Here is an 8,422-nt window from a genome sequence, read left to right as displayed (position 1 = left end):
CGCTCTCTCGAGTACGCAGAGACTGTTCAGCTTTCTCCAAGACACTCTGGGAGTCAGAGTGAAAGACTCTACCCGGTACCACCGGCATGTTGCTGAGCTCCTTCCTGATGTTCTCGGGGAGGGTTTGTCTGAGCTAGCCAGATCTGTCCTGCGGGCCATCATGGCTGACGACATAGCGGAACCGATGTCACGAGTAAGCTGAGAGTGTGTGGACAGTGCCGCATCTATCAGGTTTCTGGTGTCCTGATCACCCGCACTAGCGGTCCTTCTGAGCGCTGCTAACAAGAGAGCGAGTGCATTTCCTGCACGCGCCGCGCGGGCGGCTGCATTATAGGACCTACAAACCAAGTGGTCTGTCTTCTTGCACTCCTTACGAGGACAGTGTGGATTAGTGGTCACCTTATCTGGGCCTAGAGGGGTTAAAGCTGCCATTTCCCTCTCTACAGGCGGCATATCGCCCAAACCGGACTCATGGGGGTACTGTGCCTTGGCTAGCCTCCCGCACCCCGAATTAAACTGAGGGGCGCTACCAGGATTATTCCATGACCTCCTTAACATCTGACAATAATCCTCGGCTGCAGGAATAGTCACTGAGGGGCGAGACTGCGAGATGCCGGCCCAGACTCCCTCCGATGAGCTAGGGGTTTCGATTGGAATTGAAAGGCCCATAATCTTAGCCGCACTCAAAACCTTTGAAAACACATCACTGGGAACAGAATCGCCAGTACCATCGTCTACGGACGCAGATTCACCTGTGTGAGATAGGCTAAGGCAATGTGACTCTTCAGCAATCTCTGGGTGACCCTCGTCCTCCAAGGGAGAACCCTGTGCATAGAGTGATATAGCATCAGGGTGATCGGCCTGATGTTCTCCATATGCCGGCAAGTCCCTAGGGGAGATCCCCTCCGAACAAGCCGCAGTCAGTGGAGCTGCTCTCTGAGCCTCCATTCTACTCACCCTGTCTGCCAGACCACGAATGGCGGCCAGGATTTGAGACTGAGTATCCACCTGCCCCCAGTAGTCAATGGGGATATATGCACTCGCTGGCTCAAAGGTATAAACAAAAATACTGCTCATAAGAACTAAAATCACCCCTTTCCTGTACGCGGACGTACAAGGGGGAACAAATAACCAATCCCACCTACTGCGCACAGAGGTTTAAGGGGGAAATGAAAACGCCCTTTTAAACACAAGGGGAATGCAAGGCAAAATCCTTGGCTAAATGAAATATGCCGAAAGGTGGATTCGAACCCCGGCCTACCGCGGTAAGAGCGCCCGCTCTACCGGGTGAGCTATAACACTCAACGGGCTTTTTTCATCGGCGCGCGACTGTTTAAATAAATAACACCACAGAACTTTTGCCTTTGGACTGGGTCCTTGACCAGGGCTCTGGATGACCCCAGGCAGCCTGGAATTGGTGCTGCTGGCCCGTTGGTCTCTGCCTCGTCGCTGCAGGCCGACTGAATGTGCGCTGCACGCTCTCTCGAGTACGCAGAGACTGTTCAGAGCTTTCTCCAAGACACTCTGGGAGTCAGAGTGAAAGACTCTAACCTTACCTTACCTTTTTCAGACATTGTTTAGACTTTTCTTTTCCAACATTTTTCAAACTTTTTTTAGACATTTTTTTCAGACATTTTTCAAAACTTTTTTTTTTACGGATATTTTTTCAGACTTTTTTTTATATATATTTTCAGACTTTTGACATTTTTTAAGACTTTTTTTTTTACATAACATTTTTTAGACCTTTTTTCAGACATTTTTCAGACTTTTGCTTCTGGACATTTTTCAGACTTTTGCTTCTGGACAGTTTTCAGACTTTTTTTTATATATTTTTCAGACATTTTTTATATATATATATATATATATCATTTTCAGACTTTTCTGGACATTTTTCAGACTTTTGTGTCTGGACATTTTTCAGATTTTATTTTTTAAATATTTTAAAGACATCTTTCAGACTTTTGCTTCTGGACTTTTTCAGATTTTTTTTTTTACATAACATTTTTTAGACCTTTTTTCAGACATTTTTCAGACTTTTGCTTCTGGACTTTTTCAGACTTTTTTTTTTCAAATAATTTCAGACTTTTTTTTTTATATATATATTTTTCAAACTTTCTTAACATTTTTCAGACTTTTGTGTTCGGACATTTTTCAGACTTTTTTTTTTTTTTTTTTTTTTTTTTTACCTTTTCAGACCGATTGCTTGATTTTTCATCAAACTTTTTTTAGACTTTTTTTTCAGACATTTTTCAAAACCTTTTTTTCCAGACATTTTTCAAACTTTTTTTCAGTTTTTTTTCCAGTATTTTTCCAACAAACATTTGTTTCAGAACATTTTCAGACTTTTTTTTTGGACATTTTTCAGAACTTTTTCTTTTTCGAATATTTTTCGACTTTTTTTTTTTATACATATTTCAGACTTTTTCTTGCCATTTTTCAGACTTTTGTGTCAAGACATTTTTCAGACTTTTTTTTTTACTACAATTTTTAAGCCATTTTTCAGTACATTTTCAGACTTTTGCTTCTGGACATGTTTCGAAGACATTTTTTTTCAAATACTTTTCAGACTTTTTTTTTCAGACCTTTTTTTTTTCAAACATTTTCAGACTTTTTTTTTCGAAAACTTTTCAGACTTTTTTTTTATATATATATTTTTTAAACTTTTCTTGACATTTTCGGACTTTGTTTTCCGGACATTTTTCAGACTTTTTTTTTTCCAACATTTTTCAGACTTTTTTTTGTTCGAATACTTTTCCAGACTTTTTTTTATACATTTTTTAGAAAAAAAGCTTCGGCCACTCGTGATGTGTTCGGTGTCCCATGGAGGTTTCCAAACACCTCTCGCCATTCTGCCCTCCCAGACTGCTCCCCAGCCTGTCCTGGAGGCATCTGTGAACCCACAAAGTCCTCCTTGAAGGCAGATTGCCCAAGGGTACACCTTGTGTGAGCAACTTGCGGTCCCTCCATGGGCTCAGAGCTCTCTGACATGACTGAGTCACTCTGAGCTTCACATTGCCTGTCCCTCCGTGGATGGAGGTTGAACGCATTCAGCCACCGCTGCAGGGGCCGAGCCCTGAGCAGGCCCAGCGGAATCACCAACACTGCTAATGATATCAACCCCAGCAGTCTCTGAAAGTGAAGCAACTGTATGGCGTTTGCCCAGTCGGAAGATACGCAAGACCGTTAGGATTCTCGCAACCCTCTGAGGGGTAAGGGACGCCTTCATCACAAGTGAGTTCAGGCAAAGCCCCAAGAATACTGTTTCCTGCCTCGGTTCGAGGTTGCTTTTCTTTAAGTTCACCCTGAAACCAAGGGATTGGACATGAGCTAAGACCCTCCCGGTATGCTGCATGACCTGTTCGCGAGATGAAGCGCAGACCAGCCAGTCGTCCAGGTGTGGCAGGATCTTTAAGCCTGCACTCTGGAGTGGTGACAGATCGACAAATGGGGACGTGGAAGTACGCGTCTTTTAGATCGATAGTGGTGAACCGTTCCCCTTGCTCTATCGACTCTAGAATGTGCCGTGTGTGCAGCATTCTGAACGGCAGAACCTTTATGTAGGTATTTAGGCGCTGGAGGTCCAGGATGGGACGTATCCCACCATCCTTTTTGGGAGCAAGGAAATATGTTGAATAAAAGCCAGCTTGCTGTTCGCTGGGCCTTACCTTCGCAATTACGTTCTTCTGAAGGAGGATTGCAATCTCCTCGGACAGAACTTTTGCCTGGAATGGGTCCTTGACAAACGTCATCTGGACCCTGGAAAAAGGTGGGGGCCGCCGCCGAAATTGAATTCTGTAACCCCTTGCAACAGTAGCCACTACCCAGGGGTCTGAGACTTCCTTCTCCCAGCTGTCCAGGCGTAGCTGGGAGTGAACCTTGGCGGCTTCCCCACCACTCCTATGCAGAGGCCCCCTGGGTCCCTGGACCTTTGGGGGGGCGTCTCCTTTGAGGAGCCCCTCTTGCTGTACGCCGGGGCTGAAACCCTTGATGCTGCAGTCGCAGTCTTCCTGCAGCATCACCCGAACTTTGTGCACCTGAGCCCTGGCGCCTGCCACGCATCAGGGTGATCGGCCTGATGTTCTCCATATGCCGGCAAGTCCCTAGGGGAGATCCCCTCCGAACAAGCCGCAGTCAGTGGAGCTGCTCTCTGAGCCTCCATTCTACTCACCCTGTCTGCCAGACCACGAATGGCGGCCAGGATTTGAGACTGAGTATCCACCTGCCCCCAGTAGTCAATGGGGATATATGCACTCGCTGGCTCAAAGGTATAAACAAAAATACTGCTCATAAGAACTAAAATCACCCCTTTCCTGTACGCGGACGTACAAGGGGGAACAAATAACCAATCCCACCTACTGCGCACAGAGGTTTAAGGGGGAAATGAAAACGCCCTTTTAAACACAAGGGGAATGCAAGGCAAAATCCTTGGCTAAATGAAATATGCCGAAAGGTGGATTCGAACCCCGGCCTACCGCGGTAAGAGCGCCCGCTCTACCGGGTGAGCTATAACACTCAACGGGCTTTTTCATCGGCGCGCGACTGTTTAAATAAATAACACCACAGAACTTTTGCCTTTGGACTGGGTCCTTGACCAGGGCTCTGGATGACCCCAGGCAGCCTGGAATTGGTGCTGCTGGCCCGTTGGTCTCTGCCTCGTCGCTGCAGGCCGACTGAATGTGCGCTGCACGCTCTCTCGAGTACGCAGAGACTGTTCAGAGCTTTCTCCAAGACACTCTGGGAGTCAGAGTGAAAGACTCTAACCTTACCTTACCTTTTTCAGACATTGTTTAGACTTTTCTTTCCAACATTTTTCAAACTTTTTTTAGACATTTTTTTCAGACATTTTTCAAACCTTTTTTTTTACGGATATTTTTTCAGACTTTTTTTTATATATATTTTCAGACTTTTGACATTTTTTAAGACTTTTTTTTTTTACATAACATTTTTTAGACCTTTTTTCAGACATTTTTCAGACTTTTGCTTCTGGACATTTTTCAGACTTTTTTTTTCGAATACTTTTCAGACTTTTTTTATATATATATATATATAATTTTCAGACTTTTCTTGACATTTTTCAGACTTTTGTGTCCGGACATTTTTCAGACTTTTTTTTCCAACATTTTTCAGACTTTTTTTTCCAACTTTTTCAGACGTTTTTTTTTCGAATACTTTTCAGACTTTTTTTTATATATATATATATATATAATTTTCAGACTTTTCTTGACATTTTTCAGACTTTTTTGTCGGACATTTTTCAGACTTTTTTTTTTCAAATATTTTAAAGACATCTTTAAGACTTTTGATTCTGGACTTTTTCAGACTTTTTTTTTCAAATAATTTTCAGACTTTTTTTTTTTAATATATATTTTTCAGACTTTTTTCAGACATTTTTCAGACTTTTGCTTTTGGACATTTTTCAGACTTTTTTTTAAATATATTTTTCAGACTTTTCTGGACATTTTTCAGATTTTTTTTTTTACTTTTTTTTCAAATATTTTCAAGACATTTTTCAGACGTTGCTTCTGGACTTTTTTTTTAAATAACATTTTTCAGACTTTTTTTCAAATCTTTCAGACTTTTGTGTCAGACATTTTTCAGACTTTTTTTTTTTTTTTTACCTTTTTCAGACATTGTTTAGACTTTTCTTTTCCAACATTTTTCAAACTTTTTTTAGACATTTTTTTCAGACATTTTTCAAACCTGTAATGTAATTAGAGTATATGTATGGCTCAATAAGGAAGCTGGTTAATAATTAATAATTGACTTATGGAAAAGGGGTGGGATTAAATAACTTTATACTTCTTCTCACTCCTTTTCGAATATGTAAATCAAGGCATCAAATGTTGACAATTTACTTTTCATTGTATATAAATACTACTTGTTTCTGACTGTCCACTTGTTGGTATGATCATTCTTTTCCTTATTTTTTTTTTTTTTTTTGTATTCTACATGCTTGAAATAAATTTTGAAATGAAATGAAAAATGAAATAAGCAATGGAAATAAACCAAAGGATTCACTTTTATATTGAGCTCAGAAGCTTTAAGAGCAGCAGATAGTTCACCTTTTCAATGCAGCTTAACAGGGTTGAGATCTGATAACATTTAATTTTATTTATTTATTAAAGATTTATGATTCATACAATTGTGTTCAATGCAAATGATTATACTCCATACAGCAGGTTGGTACAGTGATTTGGGAGACGGCCCTGACCAGAAGACCTGGTTTTACTCTCAAGCTTCCACTGTGCTGAAGTGTGCCAAAAGCAAGGCACTGAAACTATATATTGTGACGTAACCATTTACTTTTCAAATGATGGTGAAAAGTCCACTGCTAACATCCAAAATTACACTGATGTCCAAAAAGTGAAAATACATTGTTTTTTATTACATTTTCCTAACATTCCTAACTGACATTTTACATGACGTACTTTTTTTTAAATTTTTTTTTTTTAAAAAAACTAACCTACATCCTGACTATCACGAAATCTTTCATCACGCATATCTTGGCTAACATTCCTAACATACCTAACATGCTATACTATTGACTTTTTTTTTTTTTATACATATTTTCAGACTTTTCTTGCCATTTTTCAGACTTTTGTGTCAAGACATTTTTCAGACTTTTTTTTTTACATACAATTTTTAAGCCATTTTTCAGACATTTTTCAGACTTTTGCTTCTGGACATTTTCAGACATTTTTTTTCAAATACTTTTCAGACTTTTTTTTCAGACTTTTTTTTTTCAAACATTTTCAGACTTTTTTTTTCGAAAACTTTTCAGACTTTTTTTTTATATATATTTTTAAACTTTTCTTGACATTTTTCGGACTTTTGTTTCCGGACATTTTTCAGACTTTTTTTCCAACATTTTTCAGACTTTTTTTTCGAATACTTTTCAGACTTTTTTTATACATTTTTAGAAAAAAAAGCTTCGGCCACTCGTGATGTGTTCGGTGTCCCATGGAGGTTTCCAAACACCTCTCGCCATTCTGCCCTCCCAGACTGCTCCCCAGCCTGTCCTGGAGGCATCTGTGAACACCAAAGTCCTCCTTGAAGGCAGATTGCCCAAGGGTACACCTTGTGTGTGAGCAACTTGCGGTCCCTCCATGGGCTCAGAGCTCTCTGACATGACTGATCACTCTGAGCTTCACATGCCTGTCCCTCCGTGGATGGAGGTTGAACGCATTCAGCCACCGCTGCAGGGGCCGAGCCCTGAGCAGGCCCAGCGGAATCACCAACACTGCTAATGATATCAACCCCAGCAGTCTCTGAAAGTGAAGCAACTGTAGGCGTTTGCCCAGTCGGAAGATACGCAAGACCGTTAGGATTCTCGCAACCCTCGAGGGGTAAGGGACGCCTTCATCACAAGTGAGTTCAGGCAAAGCCCCAAGAATACTGTTTCCTGCCTCGGTTCGAGGTTGCTTTTCTTTAAGTTCACCCTGAAACCAAGGGATTGGACATGAGCTAAGACCCTCCCGGTATGCTGCATGACCTGTTCGCGAGATGAAGCGCAGACCAGCCAGTCGTCCAGGTGTGGCAGGATCTTTAAGCCTGCACTCTGAGAGTGTGACAGATCGACAAATGGGGACGTGGAAGTACGCGTCTTTTAGATCGATAGTGGTGAACCGTTCCCTTGCTCTATCGACTCTAGAATGTGCCGTGTGGCAGCATTCTGACGGCAGAAAACCTTTATGTAGGTATTTGGCGCTGGAGGTCCAGGATGGGACGTATCCCACCATCCTTTTTGGGAGCAAGGAAATGTTGAATAAAGCCAGCTTGCTGTTCGCTGGGCCGTACCTTCGCAATTACGTTCTTCTGAAGGAGGATTGCAATCTCCTCGGACAGAACTTTTGCCTGGAATGGGTCTTGACAAACGTCATCTGGACCCTGGAAAAAGGTGGGGGCCGCCGCCGAAATTGAATTCTGTAACCCCTTGCAACAGTAGCCACTACCCAGGGGTCTGAGACTTCCTTCTCCCAGCTGTCCAGGCTTAAGCTGGGAGTGAACCTTGGCGGCTTCCCCACCACTCCTATGCAGAGGCCCCCTGGGTCCCTGGACCTTTGGGGGGCGTCTCCTTTGAGGAGCCCCTCTTGCTGTACGCCGGGGCTGAAAACCCTTGATGCTGCATCGCAGCTTCCTGCAGCATCACCCGAACTTTGTGCCCTGAGCCCTGGCGCCTGCCACGCATCAGGTGATCGGCCTGATGTTCTCCATATGCCGGCAAGTCCCTAGGGGAGATCCCCTCCGAACAAGCCGCAGTCAGTGGAGCTGCTCTCTGAGCCTCCATTCTACTCACCCTGTCTGCCAGACCACGAATGGCGGCCAGGATTTGAGACTGAGTATCCACACTGCCCCAGTAGTCAATGGGGATATATGCACTCCGCTGGCTCAAAGGTATAAACAAAAATACTGCTCATAAGAA

This window comes from Sebastes umbrosus, chromosome 2 (genome assembly GCF_015220745.1).
Source record: "Sebastes umbrosus isolate fSebUmb1 chromosome 2, fSebUmb1.pri, whole genome shotgun sequence".
Lineage (NCBI taxonomy): Eukaryota > Metazoa > Chordata > Actinopteri > Perciformes > Sebastidae > Sebastes > Sebastes umbrosus.
The sequence above is the reverse complement of the archived record's forward strand: the minus strand, read 5'-3'. Positions refer to the sequence as shown.